Source organism: Microtus oregoni, unplaced genomic scaffold (genome assembly GCF_018167655.1).
Source record: "Microtus oregoni isolate MIOR12 unplaced genomic scaffold, Mior012 000012F_ref0000307, whole genome shotgun sequence".
NCBI lineage: Eukaryota > Metazoa > Chordata > Mammalia > Rodentia > Cricetidae > Microtus > Microtus oregoni.
This window is the reverse complement of record NW_024543071.1, coordinates 27,968,196-27,995,893: the sequence shown is the minus strand read 5'-3', so window position 1 is coordinate 27,995,893 and position 27,698 is coordinate 27,968,196. Positions and strand designations below refer to the sequence as shown.

Sequence of the window (27,698 nt, the reverse complement as noted above, 5' to 3'; positions counted from 1 at the left end):
AAACTGTAAAGATTAGAACTCTGGTAGAAAACGATAGTGAGAAGTTTATAGATTCCTTTGTATCATAATACAATCAACAGCAGCTACGTGGAATAAGCATGGGCACATGGAGGAGCAATGATCGAAGAACCTGTACACAGATGTGAACCCTGGACAAAACACTTAGGCATGCTTCTTTGCCCTGCTTCAGCAGATTTTCTCAACTAAATCAAACATGATCCTTTCAACATGTATGTGTGAATAATGAAATTTAAGATACATGTCTGTGAATCAAAATACTACAGAAAGAGAGACAGTACCTCTAAAGTTGCAGCCTGGCACACTGGCACATGCTTAATTTTAATTTAAATTTAACACTCAAAAAACTGAGTAGAACTATTAAGTCTGAGGCCAGTCTTGGCAACAGAATGAGTTTAAGAACAACCTAACCTACAAATTGAGACTTTGTCTCTAAATAAATATGGTGTAGGAGGTCCTTCTGTCTATGTGTTATTTTTATTGGTTAATGAATAAAGAAACTGCTTTGGGCTGTAGTAAGGCAGAACTTAGCTAGGTGGGGAAAACTAAATTGAATGCTGGGAGAAAGAAGGTCGAGTCAGTGAGACACCATATAGCTGCCAGAGACAGACACATGGAACTTTGCCAGTAGGTCATGAGCCTTCTGGTAAAATATAAAATAATGGAAATGGGTTAATTCTAGATGTAAGAGCTAGCTAGCAATATGCTTAAGCTATTGGCCAAGTAGTATTGCAAATAATATAGTTTCTGTGTGATTGTTTTGGGGGTCTGGGCAGCCAGGAACTAACTAGTGGCCTCTTATAACAAAATACATTAAATAAACCACATTTAAAAATTAATAAACATTTGTATTACTGTCACACAAACAAAAAGAAAAACAATAAAGAAAGGAAAGGAAAGGAAAGGAAAAAGGAAGGAAGGAAGGAAGGAAGGAAAGGAAGAAGCCTGGCTTTGAACACACAGGTTCTGCCTGGAGGCAGATACAGGGACCCTTATTACTCAGAAAAGTGTCTGAGTTTGAGAATCCACATAACTGGACCAAAATTAAAGATTTTAAGGAAAAAAAAAGTAGAGGGTAGCTGGCTGAGAGCTAATCCTATTCAGGAAGATGCTGTCATGCAAAGGATGAAAGTGCTTTGGCTGATGGGTGGCCAATGGCAGGGTCTCCAGAGACTATGATGGGGTGTTGTTCATGATAGACAGCAGGGAAAGGGCCTTCCCATTAAGAAGCAAGACTGAACTGTTAAAGATAACATGGGGGAAAAGAGGAAATAAGAATAAGAAGACTGCCAAAGGGGGGTTGATTTCCTTTCTACAGGTAAACAACAACAAACTCCATAGTAAAGACAACATAACTTATATGTGGTGGACGCTAGACCAAAGTGCATGGCTCCACTTGGTCTTCCAAGTCCCAGAGCAAATGCTGAAGTTTGGGTCCCTCCAGTCCATAGGAACCAAGAATCTCCAAACAGTGCAACTGAGTTAGTAGGTAAGGCAAGCTGTACCAGGCAGGGCCACTGATGCTATCAACAAAGGACATGTGTTCACAGGAATAAACACGCATGGTTGGATATAGGATCTGACATGTAGTCCCTGCCCAAGCACCACTCAAATCAGAAGGCTCATGTCATTCTGAATCCATTCTTACAGATTACCCACAAACCCAATGACCATCTCTGTGAAGCAGGCACACTAGCCGCTCTGTACGCAGGAGAAGACCTTTCAAAAGAAACCTTCCTGCATCCCACCTGCTAGTTCTGAAACCTGCTAAATGGCCCAACTATTCTCCTACAGCCGTTTTGTAACAAGAGACACCAGAAGTACACAGTGTCCCTCATGGGCAGCTGCTCATGTACTCAGGTACCACCAGTTACTGAGGAACCCGGAGAACACCACCTTCCAACAACGTGCCAAGCCTCTGTTCATATTTCCTTTGTATAATAAGTAATTTCAAAGAGCGGGGTCAAAACAGGAACATAGTTCAAAAAAGGGAAGTTTCTGTTATGTCACTTGAGGGGTAAAAAAACAGCAACTACTTTAAAAAGACAGTGTGTGTGTGTGTGTGTGTGTGTGTGTGTGTGTGTGTGTGTGTGCTAGCCAAGATATGTGCTTGAAAAGGTTTTCCTGCATCCTCAATGATAAATATAAATCTGGACCTCAATTGCAATTGCAGACTGTCAGTCCCTGAAAGCATGGGGTAGTGTGCTGAAGGAAGCCTTGAAGCCACAACCTAATCAGATGTAGACAACTCAGAGGCTACGCAACTTCTCTGGGGTTATACCAGGAGAGAGGGGGAAAGGCCCCAAGTGACGCTTGTTGAACTACTTGGGCTATAACGACCATGACAGCTCTGGCTTTATGATGAAAGCCCCCAGACTGTCTCAAACCGTTCAGTAACACTTCCATCTTCTAGTTTCAAGTTATTTGGACTCTTATCTTGAGAAAGGTGTTGCAAGTCCCTTCTCCTTGTGCGATGGTAAAAGTGTTTTGCTAATAAGGAGCCTGAGGACAGGAAGTACAGGAGGCCTGGATCCACTCAGGATCTGTTCTGTGAACTGTGAGGACAGTCAGAGCCCCCTGGGGAGTTTCCTTGTGTGAGACTCAGGATGGCCAAAGAGTAGGCTTGTGGGTGTTTTGTGACGACACAAATCTTTCTGGGACTAGATAAGCAGGTAACCCGTAGACCGGTCATTCACAGAAGAATGGCTAGAGAGTGGAAGTCCCCAGTTCTCCTTGCAGCTATGACTTTAAACATTCATTTAGGATCCAGCTAGAGAGAGAGAGAGAGAGAGAGAGAGAGAGAGAGAGAGAGAGAGAGAGAGAGAACTAAACAAGACCTGAACAACAATGACACCACTGACAGACTAACATGGAAGGGAAAACGCTCAGGAGGTCCAACACGAGAGAAAGAGTTACAGACAACTGGGGACTGCTGAGTCCCAGCTGGAAAAATGGTCTTCCCAGGGGAACAGGACCCTAACTGGTTATCCAACACCAAGTAGTCAACCCTGAAATCACATACATACAAGTAACATTACACAGAATAAACAGATGTTTTGGTGTGTGTGTGTGTAAAGAATTAAAGAAAAAGAGAGCATCCATGAATTTGAGAGAGAGTATGGATGGAGAGTTGGAAAGAAGAAAGGGATGGGGGAAATGTAACTATAATTGGAAAATAATAATATTTTTAAGGTAAGGCAGAAATTATTGTAGAGATGAACCCAGTGACAGGCAGAAGATTGTAGGTAGGGGTTCTCCTACTCGTCAGAGTTCTGGTATGACAATATTTAAATGCCTCGGGGCTTACAACTGGTGATTTTCTCCCAAGAAAAACACACTGCAGTAGGAAAAGACCCAAGAGCAGAAGGAGTGGACATAAGAGCCACTGCTGAGGAAGGAAAAAATGAAAGCGTACAGGACTTTCAAATCTTCCTACATCAGGAAGTGCCAAGATGGCAATCTGATCAGCTGGCCGGTTGGTCAGTTGGTTAGCCACAGTCAGTGGCTCAGAAGCAACCCTGAGAGGCAGTGGCATTGTGTCACCATTATGTGCCATGCAGAGATGGTATGGAAATGCAGCAAACATGCTTTGTTTCTGCAGCCTGATGCAAGTCAATTTCAGTTATTCGTTCTTGGAGGGAGATGATGTGTAATTAGGCATCAGAAATATAGAGAGCAGTAACAGCACAGGAGCAATTCAAGTACATTTTCCCACTAAGACTGTACTTTATTAGAACAATTTTTAAAAAGCCAAAAAATCTTTCTAATAAGCAATACATTGTGTAAATTAAGAGTCTGACTTTAAAAAACATAAAAGACAAAATATGAAGACATGTTAACCAGCCACTAGCACCCCAGTGAAGACAGGTAGGTTAGCCAGACCTCCCTTCCTTTTCTCTCATAAGTGAAGAAGGGTCTTTACAACTCTGCCATCTCTCTTAAGGTGTCAAAACACTCTAGGTATAGTCTCTGGCTCTCTAGGCTGGAAAGTTCAGTCTTCCTCTAGAGCGGTGGTTCTCACCCTTTTTAACACTGTGAACCTGTAACATAATTCCCAAAGTTGTGATGAACCCCAACCATAAAATTATTTTCGTTGCTACTGTAATGCTACTCCTGTGGTTTGTAATATATATATCGGATATGCAGGATATCTGATATGTGACCCCAAAGAATGTCACGGTCCATGGGTTGAGAGGTGCTAGTCTACCCTCGCCCACAGCTTCCTGCTGCCAGCCCTCCTCACAGGAAAATCATCCCAGTGCCTTCATCTCCCCTTCAGTGCATGGTCTTAGCTGTTTGAGACCAACCAAGAGAACATGCAATGGATGACTAGGGTGTCTTCTCCCAAGCTTTCTTGAAACTGCCAGAATTCCCAGGAGAAACCTGGCTTTCTGGGAAGGAGCTAGGCTGTGTTGTAAAAGAAAATACACAACTTCCTCAAGTACCCCATGGTGTACCCCTTCTCAGCTTGCCTCTGAATCTGGCTTTCCTTCTTTTTCCCTCAGGAAAGAACAGTTGATTGGAGTGATGTCCTAAGAGGAAGACAGAGTTAGCGATTGCAATCTGCTAAAATGTAGGAGTTGAAGGAAAAGATTTGGGGCCACGGGGACTCGAGAGAGATAGGACGCATGCTTAAGGAAAGTCTAGAAATGACTGTGTTCCAGGAACTGGTGAAGAAATGTTCTGAATGACACACGCTGACGAAAGCCCAGAAGCAGCGAGGCTGGAATGTGCCCTGGAGCACTCCTTCTCAAGTGAGCAGGTTCCAGGAAGGAAAAGGCACTTCAGCACTTCACTGGGCAGATGGTGGGGACAGACAGAGGTGACTGACTGACAGCACTGAGGTAAACGAACATCGGCAAACATGACTACTCCCTACTAGGGGTCTCATCTGAACCCCTGAGCCAAGACCGCGAGGCCAAGAAACACTCTTCTGTGCTTCACTGATGGGAACTGCTAGGTATGGGATGAAGAACAGGGTCTTCTTGATCCGAGAAGACATAGTTCTCACATTCTAGAGTGAACCAAATATGGATGGCCATGGCTCGGGAAAATGAAATCAGGCAGCCCCAAATACCATGTTCTAAAGTAGTAAACAGAGTGGTAGAACAAAAGGGAGCCACACATGAAGCTAGAAACATGTCAGTATATTCCAAAATGGTTTGCCTAATAATCACAAGGAGGTACGGTCAAACATGTAGGTGGGCAACAACAAGCTAGCTATTAAGGGAGCTAACAAAAGCCCAAGATAATTTGGCTCCAGAACTATGAAATTCTAATCAGTCAAATGGCCTCATAGAATCTTTAATATGTATTTGGCTTTTGTTCTTGGAATTTCTGTCCGTGATCACAAAGGGGTTTGTTTTTTTCAACACTGGCTTTTCCAGGAAGCAAAAGCTCAATCCCTATGTCACCTTTTGAAGGCCCAAATAAATGTGCCTTTGGTTCCTGAAGCTTTCACTGAGAAATTTACAAGCTGAGATGATTTCCAGTACCATATCTTGCTCGAATGACCTCAGTAACGTGCCCGGCCTCCAATGTCATGGGAGCAGTGTGAGTTCCTTTTAAAGTTCTGCCAATAGGACTGCCAAGATACCCTTCCTGGGCTAACTGGAACACAGTTTCCTCAGGGCAAGCATGACGCTTGCCTTTATGCTTAAAATGCAACAGATCCCGGTCAGCACCTGGTAAATGCCAATATGGCTGTCTGCTATCAGCTACATTAAAGCAAACCAAGTTTCTCAGTTCACTGGTAAAACCATCTGTACTTCAAAAACATATTGCTGTGTAATTGCTATCTCTCTCCTTTCCAGGCCTAGCAAGAGTGATAGAAATAACTCACACTAATGAACAAATTACCTACCTGACCTTATTTGGTCTTCATTATTTTTAATCAAGCTATAAATATGTAAATACACGTGCACGCGCGCGCGCGCGCACACACACACACACAAGTAAATCTTTGATTTAGGTAGTTAATTACCTCTATGTTACATTTGAATATTAGTATCTTCTATTTTATAGCGCCCTCTTTTTAAACAAAAAAGGATTAAAAAATGTAGATTATTTTCATTTTCCATACCAACCCTTATCTATTATAGTCTAAGTAGCTTCCATTTGAAATTAGTGACACTGCCTCCCTCGCCAAAGTCCCCAGAACACAAGTTATATATCCTACCCCATAATCCAAAACCCATAATCCAGTGACTTAATAACTATCATAGAAACAAATCTAAGAGTCTTGCCTTTTGAAGCCAAGTTCTTTTAAGACATGGAGAAGAATAGGTGTTTACCAGAAATCAGAAGAACAATGAGAACCTGGTCATAACATCTTCAAAAGAAAATTCCACAAGAATTAGCAAGCCAAGCTACCATAACAAAGTGTGCCAACGGCACACACAAAAACACTTGTGTTCCTCAGAAGGGCAAAAATAGCAAAGAAGTTCAGAGCGTAAGATGAACTAACAATTCCTGTTTGCCCCGGACATGCTGAAAATGAAATGGCTGAGAGAGAAGATTACCTCAGGGCCAGAGCACACGTTTACTGGTTCAGTCCTGGACACTCTCCCCCCAAAAAGTGTGTGTGCATATGTAAAATTCTTTCTCAAGGCACATAAAGGAAAATGTTTCAAACCAAAAAACGACAAATTTTCTCAAGTAGCATGCAGGGTATGGCTCACCTACTCTTCTTGGGGAATTCTACTATACTCTCAGATCCAGATGTCTCTCAACTGCCATTGCTGCACTGTCTGATACAATCACACGCACAGACACAACTGACTAAACCTGAAAAGATTAGTTACTCAAAAAAAGAGTCCTTTATGAAATGGCCAAAAGGCATGGTTTCTAAAGAGGATGGGATCCACAGTGAGGCTCTCTGCCTCAAGAGCCAAATATGAGTAAGTCTACGAGAACCTAGATGCATGGTAAAAGGTCCTGAGGGACACTTAATGTCACAGGCCAAGTGTGCACAGAAACTAACGGTCCCGACTGTTCTTGGTCTGGGATCCTCAGATCCACATCCTTACATCCTAATCTTTTCTGGAGCAAAATACAACACGACTTTTGAAACTGAGAAAATACCTAAAATACACAGCTAATGATTTAAAAGAAAAAAAAAACCTAAGTTAAATTTACTATTGCCGTGTTAGGTAAGCTATTGGAAGAAACATCTTACAGCACATAGGTCCATTTTTAAAACAATACAGCTTTATTCTTTCAATGTCTCTCCCTTGTGCTTCAGGTGTCTCACCTATAGAATGCAGGCAATGACCCTGATATATTTAGTCCTCTTGTCAAACAAAGGGACACAAATAGCTTTATACAAATGGAAAGTCCTTTCTACTGTGTGGCTGCCACGTGGTAATCCTACTGATTTCATAATTACAACTAATATATCTGTCTATCATTTCAGTGATTTGTAGATAGCTTAGAACGTCTCAGAGTATTTCATTTTTCCCATTAAAAATATAATTATACTCACTGTCCTGCCTCTCTCTCTTAAAAAAAACTAAGAAGTCCAGAGAATCTTATGTGATTTGTAGCAGAAATCCCTAAGTCAAAATGGGGCTACAGCCTTGGCTATAGAAGCTGCAACACTGAGTGGGTTGAAGGGTGTGGTCACGATACAAGACAATGGAATTCTATTAGACCCGGAGTCTATAATTATTCGGTGAACGAAACTGCTCAAAAATATTTTTAAATGTCTCAAAAAAAACTGTCTAAGACTTGAACATGGGCAAGAGAGCCCCTTTGAGTGCTTGCTGCATTAGACATTAACTAGAGTAGCCTCTGCAATCAGCTGGACCAGTAAGGCCACGTACTACTTCACAGAGAGTAATTCTAAGTCCTTCTTTCCTACAGCACTATAAAGAAATGCTGTCTGCTAAAGATGCCGGGAAGAAAAATAACCCCAAATATAACAGGGCTGTTCTCTAGTTCCTCAAATTCCCCTCTAATTTTCACATTACCTAAGCTGAACAGAACCGGAGCAGACTTTCTCAGAAGAGGCTTTTGCTGAAAAAAGCTACGACTCCTCACTTGAGTTCACAAGTAACCAGACAGAGGATGGAAGCTTGACCTCCGACCGCTATTTTTTGTCTGGTGTCTCCTTTACATTGTCTGTAAACCACAAACAGATGACTCTCCTTTGCCTTCCCTCTGAAGTCTTTTGGGATCCAGGATGGCAGAACCTTGATGACTGACACCTCCCTACCCCAGAGGAGAGCAATTATCCCTGACCCAGAGGCCTCAGAAGAGGCCTGGTCTGGAGCAGGACCCTGTAGGAAACAGACTAGTCCCTTCATACAAAGACTGCAGAAACAGAGCTCAATTACCCATCAGACCGTGCTCTGCGTGGAACTGTGTATTTATGCATTCCTCTTGCCCCTGGCTCCAATTCTTCCTCCATTTAAACATCGCTACTCTTAAAATAAGATTCAGGGTCATTCGTTCCTCTTCCCAGTGCGGCCACACTAATGAATCCTCTGCTTCTCGCCATCACTTACGTCTGTAATTGTCACACTGGGGAAGGCGTCCAAGGCTGGTGTGTTAAGGCTGCCATAGCCTCAGCTTTCACCCTGAAAGTCCCAGTTACAAAATCCTGGGCCATGTTCCTTTTATATTGACTGGCAGCTTGCTTTTAACCTTTTGAAAATGTTTCTTTAGCACTGATGGTCTGTCTGTCTTAGCCACTGTTCTATGGCTGTAAAGAGACACCATGACCGAGGCAACTCAAAAAAAAAAAAAAAAAACCAAGCATTTAATTGGGGACTTGCTTTACAGTTTCAGAGGCTTATTCCATGATGATCAGGGCAGAGAACACAGCAGCAGGCGAGCGTGGTGCTCAAGTAGCTGAAAGGCACATCCTGATCCAATAGCAGAGACAGACCCTGGGCTGGGCGTTGGCTTTCGAAACCTTAAAGCCCACACCCGGTGACACACCCTCTCCAACAAGGCCACACCTCCAAATCTTTGTAATCTTTTTGAAAACTTCCACTCTCTGGTGAACGAGCTTTAAATCCTTGAGCCTATGGGGGCCATTTTTATTACAACCACATCATGGTCCATTGTCATCCACCCACTTCACTTGAGTACCTAAAACAGTGTCTTCCATAGTCCTCAGTGAGTTATCAACTACAACCTGACAGACTGTGCTGCTTGGAAGCCAGATCCATTTAGACAGAATGAGGTAGTAACTTACAGATGACATTGCCATAAACAGCTGAGCCAATTACATTCTTAATCTCCTGAATACATCCATGGACCACCCTAAGGTCCAGCCTGGAGTGGCAATTGCAGAGGTGTGTCTGAGCGCTTATGCTGCTGACACAGAGTTTAAAAATAAACAACTAACAGCTACCATCTGAGTTTCTAAAGATAAAGGGGTGTGGTCTGTGTGTGTGTGTGTGTGTGCGTACACATTCTCAGATGCACATGTGGAAGCCAGAGGTTTATGCCGGGCACCTGCCTCTATGACTCTCGACCTTCCTTTAGGAGATAGGGTCTCTCACTGACCCTGGAGCTGAAAAGTTCAGCTAGCTGCTCCAGGGATTCCCCCTGTTCACCCAGCCCCCAGCCCTAGGGTTACTAATGTGGGTGCTGAGACTCCAAACTCAGGTCCTCATGCTTCAACAGCAGCCACTTCACTGACCAGGCCTGCCCCCCGGCCCCTGAATATGCTTCTTAGTGAATACAATACAAACAAAATCCTACAAAATACACAGAGAAGATGTTGTGTAAACAGAGTCCTGTTATGTACATAAAGAAGGTGGTACGCAAACAAATGCTATAAATGTATTAAACCATGGATAAAATGCCATCAGGTCTATGTAATAAAGTTAGCTAGTACACATAACTAAGAAAGTGGGGCTAAGTCCTATCTTAAGAACTAATAACTACATATCCAAAGTAGCAAAGAAGAGACATGTAGACACATTATCAGCACAGCCTCCTTCCCCTTGGAAGCCTCACTGCTGGAAGGGAGACATCCACGCCAGTTGAAGAATAAACTCAGGCAGCAACATCTTCACAGGCGCTGGGTCAAAATCTGTTCCAGAGACTGACCTTGGGGTTTAGTCTTCTTACACACTGATGCAGAGTAAAAGTTTGGGGAAAGGTTTCCATGCGACAATGGTCACAACAAAGCTTTAGACATACCTACACAGACACGCTCCAGCAAAGTGCAAAGCACCTGTGACCACCTCAGTAAGAGTGAGTTCTATTGGCTGATAAACTGAGCTCAGGCTAGGGCCTAGGGGAAGGATCTGTGGTGAGCATACAGATAAATTTTATTGATTAAGGATGCAAAGTTCATGGGGATGAGGTCAAATCCACTGAGAGATATTTAGAGCCTAAACATTCTGGGATTTGGAAGAGATTCAGGTGGAGGTTGGTTCCTAACAGACTAGCAAAGGATCAGCAGGTTGTCAGACAACGGTTGCTCAAGTTTTTCAGGTGAAAAGCTTCATTGATTTCCTTCCCTTGAAGAAGAGAGGCCCACATGACTGACAAGCCTGGTTTCTCCAATGCTTATTTTATTCTAAGCTGTACTTCCTACAGGCAAACACTTTCAAATCCTGCAAACCTTAAGCTTCTCAAAATACAGATTTGTGACGCTCTGCCTATACCTCAGTATACTTTGTAAAGGAACTATTGCAGGCATGGAAAGGGAAATGGGGCTAAATAATTTGTCTTTACACAAGCAGGGGACGGAGGTAGCATAGTATTCAGTTTCTGAGTCAGAAAATGCATCAACTGAAATAACCAGTTCAGGAGTTTGATATAAGTCAGTGTGATTCATAAAAATATATTTACACACAGGATTTACACAGCAAAATCAAAGATTTCTGCAAGTAGTGAGATCTTACTGAGATTTAAAGACAGGAATTGGAGTAATTTAAAAAAGAATTTAATTTAAATATAGCTTTTCAAGGAACAACCTATCGAATCAAACAATTTCAAGCTTCAAGCATAGGGAGTGTTGGTCACTCTTAGGTTTGCGGAACCAAAGGTTTCATGTTCCTCCTAAGTAGCTGCAAAAACTGCTTTCACCACCGAGGTTCCCTCCTCTTCCACAGCTCTGGTTTCTAGCTGTCAATCATGTGCCACTGAAATCCATTTCTTGGCTGTAGTTACCTTGGTTTCTATGCATCAAAATGTCCCAGAGCCGTGGCTAATGTACACTAGGAATTTCCATTGCTCAGAACTACCATGAAATTAATGTCTTAAAGAAAACGACGCACTTAGCTAGGCTCCTGGGCCTCCTCATTCGATAAGCGTCTATCCAGGGGCTCAAAGAGTTGGCAGAGTAAGAAAGGCCCTCACTAGCAAGCAGAACCTGAGGTCTCTGCCCCAGAGAGGCTAAGGATTGAACCAAGGCCTGGTGCATGCAGGGGAGGTATTCTGTGACTGAGTGTTCTGGGACTGAAGTTTTCTGTGACTCAGCACCAAGAATACTTCTTTCACTCACTCACCAACCACCTCAAGGTCAGAAATCAGAAATCTATACGACTAAAGCAGTAATAAGCCTGGACCTTAGGAGATGCAGGTTAAAGCAAACCTCCAAACAGGCTTGTTTCTATAACAATACAAACATAACTGTCCAGATAACAAAATTATTTAAGATGGATTTTTCTTTCAGTACATTCAAGTTTCTCAGAAAATTATTATTATACTTGCTGACACAGTTAGGCAGGGAGAAGGAAGAGCTTTTTATCAGGGGCAAATTCTAACCTTGTTCCTGTAAAGTCTTCATGACAGTTGTCCAGTGTCTTAGCTGGGGTTTTACTACTGTGAAAAGACACCAGCCAGGTGGTGGTGGCGCATGCCTTTAATCCCAGCACTCGGGAGGCAGAGGCAGGCGGATCTCTGGGAGTTCGAGGCCAGCCTGGTCTACAAGAGCTAGGTCTGGGAAAGGCACCCAAGTTACAGAGAAACACTGTCTTGAAAAAAACCAAAAAAAAAAAAAGACACCAGGACCACACCAACCCTTATAAGTGGGAGGCCACAGGAATACACAGCAGGTGACAACTATTGTCCAAATGTCAACCCACGAGAGGAATGATTCTCTGATGGAGAAGAATCCCATCTAAGCAAGGCCTGTGGGACCACCGACCTGGAAACTGTTGCTCCTGTCTGTAATTTCACATGGGCAAAAGCAGCTACAGTGTCTCCCCAATACCTGCACTGTTGTGTGTAGCTTCATATGATATGTATGTGTAATCTCACAATTGCATCTCAATCTTATGTGTACATATATCCATAGGTGGTCAGGAAGACGACCTGTCATTAAGCTGTATGATTTTGGTGTACAGAAAATATACTGGGATATGCTTTATAACTAGCCCTATTGTCTCATGAGGACTGTAAGACATTTAAAAGCTTGCTTTGCTCCTTTTACTCAGACTAACACAAGAAAATATCAATTTCTCCCAGTCTAAGACAAGCTATACACAATTAGCTAATTTCTACCTCCGAGCAAGTTTAAACTAGACTGGATGTTTCTGTAAAATGGATAAGTTAAAAACTTTACAGATATGTACAAGGTCAGAGTTGCAGATGTCTAATCAAGGTTATTAACACGAAGGAACCTAGAAAACCATGCCAACTCTTCACTTGCCAAGTCTGGTTGATAAAGACTTACATCTAGCAGCTTATCTGGCAGGGCACTGTGCCCCCGACCTCTGGTCAGTCTTATACCTGGAATCTTGAGCATTTACCATGGTACATGGCTCAGCTCCTTATCATTTACCCAAGGAATGTGCCATGACCAATGAGATGTAACTCTTACAACATTTTTTTCTTATTGCCTCAAGACTCCTGTAAGAAAAAAATGTTCTTAAGCCAGGTGAACAGAGAAGTGAGGGAGAATTGAAACAGAGAATTAAAGCAAAGGAGAAATAGAAAGAATTAGAACTTAGAAGAAAATTAGAAGATAAAAAATACAGATAATGACCCAATCAGCACGTGTATAATTTATTCCATACTCCTAAGATAGAAAAGCCTCAAGTTCAGTTTTGTTACATTTTGGAACATTTTTTTGACTGGGAGTAGCCTTAAGAGCTGGTCTTTCAGGCTACTAATAGGAAACATTTACTTGGGGCTAGCTTACAGGTTCTAGGTTTAGGCCATTATCGTCATGGTAGGAAACATGGTGGCAGGCAGGGAGACATGGTGCTGTAGAGGTAACTGAGATTGTACATGCAGACTGGCAAACAGAGGGAAGAGAGAGTGACATCAGGCCTGGCTTGGGCGCTGGGAACCTCAAACCCCACAACCAGTGACACACTTCCTCCAACAAGGCCACATCTCATAATTGTACCACATCCTACAAGCCTATAAGGTCCACTTTCTTTCAAACTACCAGATCCAGGTACCCACACGAATCCAATATAAGCAAGTAATCTTTTAAACTTAGCCTCCTCTGAAGCTACAAAAAGGGTACTAAGACTAAACAGGCAAAGCCTACATCAATTCTTCTACACCACCCATGACGATGGCTGCACAGGAGGTATTTAACTACTCTGCAGTGAGTGGACAGTCTCAGGTGATGTTTTACTATTCACAAACAATTCTAGGAACCTTTTGATTAGGTTATGTAAAATCCCCCTAAATCCTGAGGAAGCATAATTCTTAAACACCTGCAGGAAGAAAACAAAAAACCACAGTAGGTAACCACTTTGGACACCAATTGACATTTTCCAAACTAGCCACAAACTTACTCTTCAGTCCTGTTAACAGGTAACTGTCCTGTCAGGAGCAAGAGAGACTCGTGCCTCCCTCTGGCTTTCCAACTACTGAACAGATGGAACCCAAGCAACTGACATTTCTTCAGAAATCCCGTGCAAAGAGAACGAGAAAGCTGATGCTCTGGTGTTAAGCAGCACGGTGAATTTATTCCCTAGACGGACTTCCCATGGCTCTGACAGCTCCACGGACCACCTTGTGGGGGGACTGGTGCCATAAAGGTGTGATGAGCCAAAGCACACCTAGACCAGGACCGGACCTGGACCTGAGCTATGCACATCTATATACACACCTCTTGTCCTCTATTTAAACCTAAGCTTCATGTTAGGACCCTAAAGATGAACTTGGGAGGAAGGGGGTCAGTGAACCTTTTTTATTCCTCTGGTCAATGTGGTCTATTTCAATAAATATCATTTTCTACTTTCCACTACTGTGTCTTTAGCTGGATTACTGAGGGCCAGTGCCAAACATAACTATTAAGAAGGCTTCTAGAGCCTAGGTTAACCTTAACACTGGTAAGAAATCTGAGTATCTTCCATTGGAAGGTGAAAATCGCTTATATCAAATACAGGTCTGAAGCAAATGGGTAGTGGGAGGGGTCCGAGCCTCAAGTTCCGAGACCTGAGTTAGGTGGCCATACCTCTGCCAGTGTGTGTTACACCTTATGGCAGCCTTTGCTCTGTGTCCTGGGCGTTCAGCTGAAAGTGCTGGGTAAGCAGCTGCCTCATCAGGGATTCTGGATTAAAATGATCTGCATTTACAATGATTCTAACTATTCCAAAATATGAGCAAGAGTGGGGTTTGATTACTGTTGATTAAAAAATTACTACCGAAGGCAATGGAAGTGAGATGTGATGAGACAAGCTTTGAAATTAAGCGATATAAACATGGCATGTAAGAGAAGCCATGGAAACTGTGTGGGCCATTCCTAGGTGGCTGAGTCACTGGGATCCCAGTGAGAATTCAGCAGGCTGGGTCCAGGGAAATGGATCACCTCCAGATGTATGTATGGGACCTGCATGTCCACAAGGAACAAGGAAGAACCTGGTTTGTGAACTGTATGATTTCATGCTACCTGTGTAATCTGAAATGACCTGGGATTAAGACATTTAATTCTGAGCTTCAAGTTCCTTAAAAGTCCAATGTGTGAATAATGTCACTGATCTAAAGCAAGGTCTCCAAACCAGGGTAAAGCGCCTGGACACTCCAGGGGACTCCACCCAGCTTAGGTCGCCTCTGACAAGAGCAAATAATAAACAGCGGTAGAGTTCCTCTGGCAATGAAACAGACATTCTATAAGACTGTCTTTCAAAGTAAATCTGTAAGTTGTTGGAGAAGGGAGAAAAAACATCAATAGCACTGGTGAAGACACAGTACATGACATGTTTCCAGGCATGCCCTTTAATGTACGTGTATTCTGAAGGATTAAATGGCAAAGCTCAGGTGCCAAGCTCCACATTAAATGCTGAAACAGCTCAACAAAAGACAAACACAACAACAACAACAACAGAAGCAAACCAGTATCAGGTGCTGGAGGCATGGCTCAGCAGTTAATAGCACTGGCTGCTCTTCCAAAAGGTCTGGGTTTGATTCCCAGCACCCACATGGCAGCTCAGAACTGTCGGTGACTCCAGTTCCAGGGGATCCGATGCCGTCTCTTTTCCTTTGCTGACCTTCCCACCCAACCAGTGGTCTAAGGACCCATTTGCACTAGAGCGTGCGGTCCACTCTCTGTGTAATTGCTAGCACTTTGCACAATGACAGTTCAAATAGCTGTGGACCAACAGGAAAGTGAGGACCCATCTTGTCAAGCATTACAATCAGCACGCCCAGCCACATTAAAGCTGGGTGTAATGCTCATGCCTTCCCCGTTCTACTGTATTGAATGTTCCCACACAGGGCTGAACAGAATCAGTACAAATCGGTATGAGAAGCTAAAGGCAAAATGGGTGTTGAGAGCCATCATCTGACAAGTTAAGACCAAATAATTCATCCCACTTGTGTTTAACTTGCCGGCAGTGTTTGGAGGAATACAGTGTCCGTGTAATTATTTCGGGGCATAAGCTAGCCGAGCAGGCGGCCGGGGTGCTGGGGACGCAGCCCCGCCGCCCTTATTACTCCATATGGCGCCCACGTGGACAACTGCTTCCACATGAAGCCTGAGACAGCTTGGGAAGTAATTCTAGAACAAAATGAAAGCATTGTGCCTGGTTTCTTGGTAGCAGCAATTTCTCGGTTCTACTCTGCTTGCTAGAGGCAAGCAAGCGCCTCATCTAAGAGAGGCTTCCTGACTCAGCTTTAGCTGCAAAGCCTGCAGCTCATTAAGAGGTCCTGCCACGAAACACTTAAACAGTGTTGACGAAAAGCTGAACGCATGCTTTTCGGTTTTCAGCCGTAGCAGGAAAAAAGCTGCGCTGTTCAAAAATGCCGGCTTTCTGGGCCATCCTGCCTGGGCAAACACTGACTGTTTGAGGCAGGAGGGCCGGCTACCAAGAGAGGACTTGTGTGTTGTCTGTTGTAGCTCACTTGCTGGTAGGGACCTTGAAATGCCATACAGTTGTTGCAGTAAACATAGCTACAGCCTGTATATCCGCCATGAGGCTGGAAAGCTAAGAAATGGACTGGATCTAGCTGGCAAAGCCACGCCTTTAGTCCTACTGAGATTGCTTGGTAAATTAAAGATTCATGTGGTCAGAAAAAGAGAGATATACAATAAAGAGAGATTCAAAGACAAAGAAAATTTCTAAATGGTTTTAAATGTGTTAAAAATATATGCAAACTAAAAGTTGAAGTTCTTAAAGTAAAAAAAAAAAGGAAGAGAGTTGTTGTGTGTGGTAGCACACGCCTTTAATCCCAGTGCCTAGAAGGCAGAGGCAGGCAGATCTCTGTGAGTTCAAGGTGTACTAGTGTACACCTTTAATCCCAAATGCCTGGGAGGCAGAGACAGGCGGATCTCTGAGAGTTCAAAGACAGCCTGGTCTACAGAGTTACTTCAGGTCAAAGATACAGAGAGCCTGTCTCAAAAAGCAAAGAGTTAAAAGTAAAAATAAACAAAATAGAGGTTAAAACAAAGCTGCACAAAGATGGAAAATACACAGAGAATTTTGATACTGTATGCTATTACGCTCTCTTTAAATTATTTAAATGCTGAGGAAGGAGCAACAGATGCTAAAAGATATTTATTTATAAATGCTGCTAAACTAATCCAACATAGATATTATAAATTTGGATATAAGGATATGATACTTTGGAAAGGAGTTTCTTATTTTGTTTTCACAGAGGATGAGACGCTGTTCACTTCTTCTATTCCGATTTGGTATGATGGACCACGCCCTCCTGAATGGTTCCTGTGCACGCCTTCAAAAAATTGCTTCGCTCAACTGCCAACTGAGATGAAGCTAGCACACAGGTTATACCATGAAAGACCTAATTAACGACGCCCCCATTCAGCAGGAAGCAGTTTGGAGAGAAAAAACTGCGCCCATGTTCCCAAATATGGTTTATAAACGTTCTTTTACATTTAAAGGGGGATATGATATAGATATGAATAATTTGCATTAGTATAGATTTTGCTTTATTGATAGAGATTTAAGGTCAATTTTGTTATATGTATATGTATTTCTGATATTGATTAAGGTGTTGTGATTGTGTAGTTCATTTAAAAATGTAATATATATAGGTTGTTAATGGATAATCATCGATAATAGTAAAGCTTGTAGTCATGTTAGTTAGATTTTCTAGATATATAGAGATATATTTTAGATAGACATTCTTCATGTCTTTCAAAGATTACAGAATAGGACATTTAATGTTTTAATAACTTAGGAATTTTCATGACAATGAGACACTCTGCTCCTGGCAGCACCAATGTACTTCAAGAGGAAGATGGGCATCGAAGAGGCACCTTATGGAGTTGGATAGCCATTTGGGCAAGAAACTGCTCTTGCCTGGACTATTGCATAAACTGGACACAGAGAACCCGCAGAGAGAGGACTACTGAACTTGCCTAAGGTGAGATGATCTTTCGGGGTTCCTGATTCATGAAAGAGTCTGCGAGACATTCTGCAGGACACAACAGATAGTGAATGAATTGACTTTGAATTTTCCTGCTATATGGAAATGTCTGCTGGATACCATGGGCCTAAAGGCTGAAGATGGATGCCCCAACGGTACAGAGGAACTTTGGGTGACTGTCCAGGCAGCGAGATGTCTCTGTCATTTCTAGAGTTTTAAAAGTTGCTTTTTTCTTGTTTGCTTAGGTAGTATTGTATCTTTCTGGAGTCTTTGATGGAGTTAAGAATAGTTAGTTATAGTTATAGTTTTCCTTAGTTATGATAAAGATTATTGTAACTTTTACTTGATAACTGTTTTGTTATATGTAATTTTGCTATGTTAAAGTTAAAGCTTTTTTTTTTTGTTTAAACCGAAAAAGGGGAAATGATGGAGGAAGGTCATTGGCTAATAAAGGCACTGCCCTGGCCCATTTTATTGGTTAGAGGATAGGTGGGAGGAGTAAACAGAACAAAATGCTCGGAGGAAGAGGAAGTGAGCTCAGAGACTCCACAGCTCTCTCGGGAGCAGACGCCTCAGAGAGAGACGCCATGCCCCGCTCCCGGGATGAAGCTCCGACCCAGGATGGACTAGGCTGGAATCTCCCCGGTAAGCGCACCTTGGGGTGCTACATACAGATGATTAGAGGTGGGCTAAATTAATATGTGAGAATTAGCCTAGAAGAGAATGGGCCAGGCAGTGTTTGGAGGAATACAGTGTCCGTGTAATTATTTCGGGGCATAAGCTAGCCGAGCAGGCGGCCGGGGTGCTGGGGACACAGCCCCGCCGCCCTTATTACTTCACTTGCCTATCTTTTGGTTTCGGGTTTCGTTGTAACCTTAGTGCACCTGGGTCAGTGCAGATCTTCCACGGCATGTCTGCACTTTGCTTTCCCTCCTATCTCAGAAAGCTGCTGCTGAGCACATCTGGAGAGAAATTACCCCAGTAACAACTTTCAGGCAAGTCAACTGCTGAGAGAGGCCGCGCACTCAGAACTGAACGACATAAGAAAATGCAGACTCCAAACAAGACAGGGTTCTCTAGGAATGGATCCTAGTGGGGGCACCGGTGGCACATGCCTTTGATCCCAACACTAGGGAGGCAGAGGAAGTGGGGTCTCTATGAATTTGAGGCCAGTTTGGTCGACAAAATTAGTTCCAAAACCCCAACAAACTCTGAAGAAACATTAGTTTGATGATATGGGCCAAGCAGTCCTACAACACCCTGAAAATGCAGAGGAGGGAGCATGGCAGTGACTCAGTCCCCAGACGCAGTTTGGGTCTCCTCCTAAGTTTCAATATGGTGCTGAAAGATGGGCAGCTCCCCTCAGAGCCGCTGATAGTGAGTATTCCTTGTCAAAGGTTGCAGAAGCCGGGGTCTGATGCTGGCCAGGAGGTCAATGGCATGATTATGGGAAGGGGTTTCTTCCCAGTTTCTACTCCCTCATCCCTGGACTGGGTAGGGAGGAACTATTACCATATTGGATGCTGATTAAGGGTACAGACAGTCTTCTGAAGAGTCGTGGTCCATCCCTGTAATGCTGTGGGACAATGGTTTGTACCTTGTCAATTGTATTTTAATAAAACGCTGATTGGCCAGTAGCCAGGCAGGAAGTATAGGCAGGACAACCAGGCAAGAAGTAGAGGCAGGGTGATGAAAACAGGAGAATTCTGGAAAGAGGAAAGCTTTTTCTGCAGCCATGACCCAGCCACAAAAGAAGCAAGATGTCACTGCCTCTCTGAATAAGGTACCAAGCCACGTGGCTAACATAGACAAGTATAATGGGCTAATGTAAGTTGTAAGAGTAATAAGAAGCCTGAGCTAATGGGCCAATCAGTTTATAACTAATGTAGACCTTTGTATGATTTCTTTGGGACTTTGTGGGAACTGGGCAGCACAGAACCCCTGACAACACTGTAAGATACTGCCATCTCCTTAGCACTGTGGCTGATCTTCACTATCCTATCAAGCCAGTGGCTTCAGGATGATGGGGAAAATTGTTAAGACCAGTGTGTTCTATGGGTACGAGTCCATGGACACAGTTCTCCTAGGAGACAGTGAAGTGAGTGCCATGGTCAGAAGCAATGCTTCATGGAAAAGCATGATCGTGGAGTCTCCAAGTCCGTGAGTAGAAGTTTTTGGAGCAGGGTTAACAGGAAAAAAGGCAAATGTAGATCTAGAATAAGTGTCTATTCTAGAAAGGACAATGCATTACCCCTTCCATGACGGAAGGCCACAGAAGCTGAAGTCTGCCATCAGCATAGGTTGGCAGTAGTGGTGACAGAGGAACCTCCTTTGGAGAGTGATGGAGGAAGGTCATTGGTTAAAAAAAGAATATGCCTTGGCCCTGATAGGACAGAAAATTAGGTAGGCGGAGTAAACAGAACAGAATGCTGGGAGGAAGAGGAAGTGAGCTCAGACTCTATAGCTCTCCTCTCTGGGGCAGATGCGATGAGGCTCCGACCCAGGATGGACATAGGCTAGAATCTTCCCGGTAAGCGCACCTCGGTGCTACACACATTAATAGAAATGGGCCAGGCAGTGTTTACATGAATACAGTTTGTGTGTTGTTATTTCAGGGTATAGGTTAGCCAGGCGGCTAGGAGCAGGGCGGCAGGAACACAGCCCATAGCTCCTTCAACAGGAGAGCAGTAGCAAAGGCAGGCACATACTTCTCCTCTAAGGCCTCTTTATATCTGCACTGACTTCACAAAGTGTCTCCCCTTTGAGGGTGGCTTCCCCACCCAGTTGTTTCCTTAAAGAAACACTGTCTCAAACACATTAGAGCTATTTCCTAGGTGATTCTAAACTCTGCCAAGTTGACAATCAAAACCAACTATCATACTGACAATTAGAGAAATATAATTCAAAGTCTCAATGACTTCCTACTCTTCCTAACTTGTCCCAGCCATCTGTTAAGTGTGTTGGAATAACTCCATTTGTAAAATATGATGGTTTTATATTTTTTATATAACAGAGGGAAGAATTCAAACCCAACCATCTCATCTTAAAATTATTTTTAGTGCAATGAAATACACATCACAAAATCTACCACTGTGGACATTGTTAAGTAGGCAGTCTGAGCATCAACAACATTCACATTGCCAGGCTGCAGTGGTGCATGCCTTTAGTTTCAGCACTCCGGAGGCAGAGGCAGGCAGATCTCTGTGAGTTCGAGCCCAGCCTGGTCTACAAGAGCTAGTCCTAGGACAGGCTCCAAAGTTACAGAAAAACCTGGTTTGGGGAAAAAAAAAACAAATAAAAGCATTCACTTGTGGCTGGGCATGGTGGCTTTCATCCCAGCATTAGAGAGGCAGACACAGATGGATCTCTGAGTTTAGGCCAGCCTGGTCTATACACAGTTCCAGGACAGCCAGGGCTACATAGAGAAAACCTGTTTTGATTTTGGGTTTTTTTTTTTTGTTTTTTTTTTTAAGAAAAAAAATATATTACATTGCTATACAACCCTATTATCATATCACCAAAATGTCTACACCACCCAAATCAGAAGTTCTGTTACACAACAGCTCCCCACTTCCACTACTCCCAGAGCCAGGAAACCTCCGTTCTGCTGGCAGTTTCTAGGGGCTTCACTGAGTGAACAATATTTGTTCCTGAGATGGGCTTGTTTTACTTAGCATAAAGACTTCAGGGTCATACATGTTGCACCATGTGCTGCAATTTCCTTCCTCTTTATGTGTTTATGTGTGTTTCATATATGTATACATATATACTTGTACATATAGATGCATGCTGGTGGGAGGGACCAGTGGTCAACACCAGTGTTTCAGCTATCATTCTCAGGCAAGGCCTCTCAATGAACCCAGAGCTCGATGACTGGGCAAGTATACCCAGCTAGCAACCAGTAAGCTTCCTGTCTCTGACCTCCCTGCACTAAGACCACAGGTGGATATAGCACCCAACTTATTTTAATGTGGGTGCTGGGATCTAAATTCAGTCAGGTCCTCGGGCATGTGTGGCAAGCACTTTACTGACTGGCAACTCCCTAATCTGAATTTCTTTTAAAAAACAAAATAAGCTCATTCCACCTTGTGTGTAGGGCATATTCTGTTTCTCCATTCATATCTCAGTGGATATTTAGGTTGGCTCCAACTCTTAGCTGTCACAAATAATGTTGTTATGAACATGAGTGAGTCATTAAGATTCTACTTGCAATTATTCTGTAGAACCTAGTTTTCATTTCTTGAGGAGTTATCCAACTGTTTTCTATGGTAGCGGGGCCACTTTAAATCACCATCAAAACCACAGCAGGACTCCAGTTTTCCCACATCATCAACACACTTGTGATTTTCTGTTTCTTAAGACAGCGTCTTTATATTTATTTATTTATTTAATGTATATGAGTGTTCTATCTGTCTGCATGCCTTTATGCCAGGAGAAATATCAGATTCTACTAGAGATGGTTGTGAACCAATATGTAGTTGCTGGGAATTAAACTTAAGACCTCTGGAAGAGTAGCCAGTGCTCTTAACTGCTGTGCCATTTCTCCAGCCCAACCCTTTAATTCTTTTCTTTTATTATTTATTTATTTATTAAAGATTTCTGTCTCTTTCCCGCCACCGCCTCCCATTTCCCTCCCCCTCCTCCAATCAAGTCCCCCTCCCTCGTCAGCCCAAAGAGCAATCAGGGTTCCCTGTCCTGTGGGAAGTCCAAGGACCACCCACCTCCATCCAGGTCTAGTAAGGTGAGCATCCAAACTGCCTAGGCTCCCACAAAGCCAGTACATGCAGTAGGATCAAAAACCCATTGCCATTGTTCTTGAGTTCTCAGTAGTCCTCATTGTCCGCTATGTTCAGCGAGTCCGGCTGGGATAAAACCGGACTTGCTGAACATAGCGGACAAGACAGCGTCTTTAAAATCTATTAATTGAATTCATTTTTTATCTCATCGATGTAGTTGGCTAAGAATGTCAGAAAACCTGATTTGCATCAATACTCTAAATACCTCTTGGGAAGCGATTTTAATAAAGCTCTGAAAAGAAAAAGAGGAGGAACAGAAAAGGACGGGAAGAGGAAAGAGAGTGAGCTGTAGAAACTGCGTACAGCTCTGAATCAGCCACTCCCAAGGAAAAGCATTTCCGCAACCTTCAGTCTCTTTACCTGCGCAATTCCCCAAATCCCTTGTCTTCAAAGCTCTTGGGAGAAGTTATAGAATTACACACAACACTTAACATCAGCACCCAATGAGCACTAAGATCAGGAGAGATGGGATGGTAAGGACGACAAAGTTTTGTTATCACTGGAAAACTGCCAGAACTCACAAAAACCTCCTATTGCATTTCAATGTAGGTTCATCACCCATCCAGATGATATTGTCTTAGTATCCATGGGAATATACTTCCCGGGCCTAAAGGATGTCATTAGAGTTATATTAACAGCATTTTCTCATCCACACTTTTAAAAATGTAAGACTACAAACCTATTCTTCCACAGAGTGTGCAGAGTGTAAGAAAAGAAGCTGTGGCAGCAGCTCTAAATCCCACGTCCCCATGGTTTGGAAGCAGGAACAAGAACATACCATGTCCCTAAAATTGTAATGAACCTAGTTATATGGCAAAAGATGGGAGGGCATGGTGAGGTAGCTGTTTGCCCCTGTTCTTGGTTCACCGATTCAAGAGGCTCACCTTTAAACCTTTGGTTTCGGCTGAATTCATATGGTATATGAAAAAATAAAGGCACCATCAGCTGGAGACTGGACAGGAATCTTTTTTCTGGGAATTGTATCTGGATTTTTAATGATGTTCACAGAATCAAGGCTATGTATTCAAAATCATGCAACCCAAACTCCCACAAAATGTCTGCTGTTAGCTTGTTAAAAACTTACTAATGGATTGTAGCAAAATACAAAATGCATTGGAATGTTATAGATACCACTGAAGTGTAACAAAGATGAACATGTTCAAACAAATCAGTGGGTTTTCAAGTAAAACCTAAGCGGAAAAGATGAAAATCAAGCTTCTGCAAGACCCCTGTCATGTTCTAAGAACTTCATACTTCTAATCTGCATAAACCTTTGCAGTTGAGACCCATCAATATTACAATGTATTCTGAATGGTTCCTTACAATTTCGACACATTATTTACATACTCTGTTGAGAAATATTCATGTCAAATAACAGTCTAAAACCTGTTACACTACTGGCTCAGGTCTCAATCTTTTCACCAGTCTTCAGAAAGCGGAGGTCACATTGTAGAGACCTATTATGACTGGGTCTTGGTGAACTGGGCTGGAACACCGCTGGCCACAAAGCATGCCCAACAAGATGAATTCCTGAAGAAGTGTCATCCCGCTACACAGCAGTGAGCGTACTCACGCTGTCTGTGCACCACCTACTCCAGGTGTTACAGGAGTAACACCTGTATTACATCATTCCCTCTGCCTCCGCGACGTCCTTTCCAATGGATCACCCAGAGGAAGTCCGTAAGAAGCTGAGTGCCTCTGAGAAGAACTGGAGGAGGCATGGGGTGCTGCATTTGGTCAAAGTACATTATATACGACATTCTCAAAGAATAAATAATTTTTAAAGAGGAAAATAGAAGCTGAGTGGTAACAAGCAGGGAATCTCCTCTGTCACTGTTTTTACCCTCAGCCCCACCCTAGTAAACCGCTCTTGTGAAAGCTGAGCCTCACCTCCCAGGGGCAAGCAGAGTGCTTCTTCCTGCCTAGCACTGACATCGTTCTCATCGGGACTGCTATTAGGTCCCTGTTAACTAATGTCAGAGGGCTTCCCAATCTCCAGCTGCCACCTTTGACAAGGAACCTGGTCCCAATGCTTGGGACAGGAAACCACATCTCGGGAGTCTCACTGGGATGATTTCAACCCCAGATTTTTATGGCACTTCCCAGGACACACAAACGACAGCCATTCATTCAGAGCAGCTGCGTCACACATAAGGACCCTGTACACCACTCACTTCTCCATGAACACGGTAATTTGGGCAATTAAGTGAACGTCCTTTCTAATAACTTCCTCTTCCAGCACTAGAGGCAGCATGGATCCAGCACAGACCACAAACCGCACTCAGCTCTTGCTCTCCCTCATCCCCTTTACACTGATGCTATTCTGCTTTATGAGATGATATCTGTTGCTTTAGGGAATATCCTTCAAGGGCAACATTACATCTGTCTGCTTTGTCACCTGACAAACTCACAGACTCATTCTTGGCTGGGGCACAGTGCCTGCTGCCAGTATTAGAAACGTAAACTTTGACCCCTTGTCCAAGATATTTCTGGCCTCCATTAAACTACTTCTATTCTCTTCTGCAATCAACCACACTATTTCACTCACGGGATGAACAACAATTCTCTCTGATTTCAGTGTCTGACCTATTCATCTCTTTGGCTGGAATCTGCACCTGCTATCTGGGACTGGCCGCTCTGCAGCGGAGAAAGACACAATCTCTGACCCGCAGAGTTTACATTCTAGCTAGGTAAGGCAGATATGCTCAAGAAAGGGAATAAAGCACATACCTCCGTGTTCCGGTGTATGCCCCCCAAGAAAACAGTGCAGGAATACAGGGAGGTGAGAGGGAGCAGAAACTGGGCAAGCAACTGCTAGGGTGGCCTCTAGTCCACCAGGAACAGTGCAAAAGGGAGCTTCAGAAAGCACCGGTTGTTTGTGTCACTTCTGCCATCCAATTCAGAACAAATGTCAGCCATTCTACAACAACCAGGGTCTGCACGTAGCTTCTCCCGCCATCTTCTCTTGCTGTCAATACTCGGGCAGTGACACCCATCCTTCCTCCAGTGCACCCCAAGGTATCCCCATACTCATGCTCCCCTTTCCCCTGCCCAACTGAAGTAGCTTCCTTCTCTTGTCCATCCTCAGCAGCACCCAGAGAAGGGAAAAGGATGGGAAGGACCAGTTCAAACTGTATCAGTGTAACAACAAACAAAAGAGAGGCTCCCAACTGTCGAAGACTATCTCATGAACACCAAAAATTTTGCATTATATACAAAAATAAACTTTGTTACATTTTTTTTTCTTTTTTTGGTTTTTCGAGTCTTTGTTACATTTTTAATTAAACATTTTAAATATGTTTAATTCCCCCCTCACCTTCCAGTTCATAAAGGACTTGAGTTTGCAGCTGTAACACTATATGACTCATACAGAAACTAAGAAAAATTAATAAGCAATTCTTGAGAAAAAGCAGTTTGCAAATAATCAACATCAAGACAAAATGTGAACACCCTGGCTAGGAAGATGGGTAAAGATATCTGACCCAAGTTTGATCCTCAGAAATTATGAAAGCAAGCTATGGTAACACACATCTATAATCCCTGCATTCCTACAGTGAGATGGGAGGCAGAGAAAGAAAACAGGCTGCAAGGTCACAGGCCAGCTAGCCTGGAGTCCTCAGCACAGCTGCAGAGACAAGGGAGACCTTATCTCAAACAAGGCAGAAGGTGAGAACTGATGTGATGTGGGAGTCTTCTGTTTTGAGTTGATTTCATTGGTTAATAAAGAAACTGTCTTGGCCCTTGATAGGACAGAAAATTAGGTAGGTGGAGTAAACAGAACAGAATGCTGGGAGGAAGTGAGGCAATTGCCATGCCTCTCCTCTCTGAGCCAAACGCCATGAAGCTCCGGCCCAAGATGGACATAGGCTAGAATCCTTCCCGGTAAGCTATTGCCTCGTGGTGCTACACAGATTATTAGAAATAGGTTAGTAAAGATGTGAGAGTTAGCCAAGTAGAGGCTAGATATAATGGGCCATGCAGTGTTTAAAAGAATACAGTTTGTGTGTTGTTATTTCGGGGCATAAGCTAGCCAGGCAGCCGGGAGTTGGGTGGCAGGAAGCGGCCCGCTGCTCCTTCTACACTGATGCTCAAAAGTTGTCCTTTGAGTTCCACACACATGCTGCGCCATGCATAGCTGCACTTGTGTGCATGCATGTGTGTGTGCGTACACACACACACACACACACACACACACACACGCTAAACATCTTTTTATTGTGAACACCCACAACGCAGCAGTACAGTATTTCACTTAGACCAAACTACTGAGTAACACTTGAAGTCCCTCTGATATATTGCTATACTTTATAAGTCCTTATAAGGTCCTGTCTTGTGGGGTGCCACAGGCATTTCTAGAACGTGTGAAGCTAGAAGCCCCACTTTCACAGAGGTTAGAAATGCGGTGAGAGACTCTGAGAAGACTCAGCCGGTGACAAACGAACAAAAAAACCTTTGAACAGAAGCTGAGATGGGAAGGGGAAACCAACGGCCAAAAGTTGTCCTCTGACCTCCCCATGTACAGAGCAGCACACGTGCACACATACACATACACGGGCACAGACACACTTCATATATGCAGAAACAAGAATGATGAATAAAAATGTGCTTGTTTTTCAAAAGAAAATAAAAGTCTAGTGACAAGGTGACATGGCGTCATTAAAACCCTCGAGGGGCGGGGCTTAGGGTTCTCTCCAGATAATTAGACATAATTACATAAACAATTACAGTTTTGAGTAGGGGTCTTTAACAGGATTGGCCATCTTGTTTCATGGTCCCTTTTTTCTGTTTTGTTATTTATGTGTGCAGAATGCAGGGGAGAAAGGGTTGGGGTTTTTCTACCTGTTTGAGCAGAAACCTTGCTTTGTGGGTGGTATCTGGGCCTCCACTACACAAGACACTTGCAGTTGGGAAATGTCTGGGGTAGATTTTGTCTCCTCACTGACATCAAGATAGCACTGGCCAAGCCCTCATACAGTCTTCGTGAACTCCCTTCTCCGGCAAGGCCTCTCTCTCACTAGACCCAGGCAGTCTGTAGCTACAGCTGAGCAAAAGCACTTACTCGAGTAACTGTACAGTCAGCAAAAGGATGACATGAATGGCTACCTCTGGCCTCTGCCAGTGAAG

The 27,698-nt window shown here is 43.3% G+C and overlaps 1 protein-coding gene across 7 annotated transcripts in view; it reads right to left on the bottom strand.

Moving 5' to 3' along the window:
• The window catches only part of Sgms1 (sphingomyelin synthase 1), a 261,385-nt gene that overhangs the window by 125,789 nt on the left and 107,898 nt on the right, over window positions 1-27,698 (bottom strand). The gene's annotated exons all lie outside the window — the stretch shown is intronic.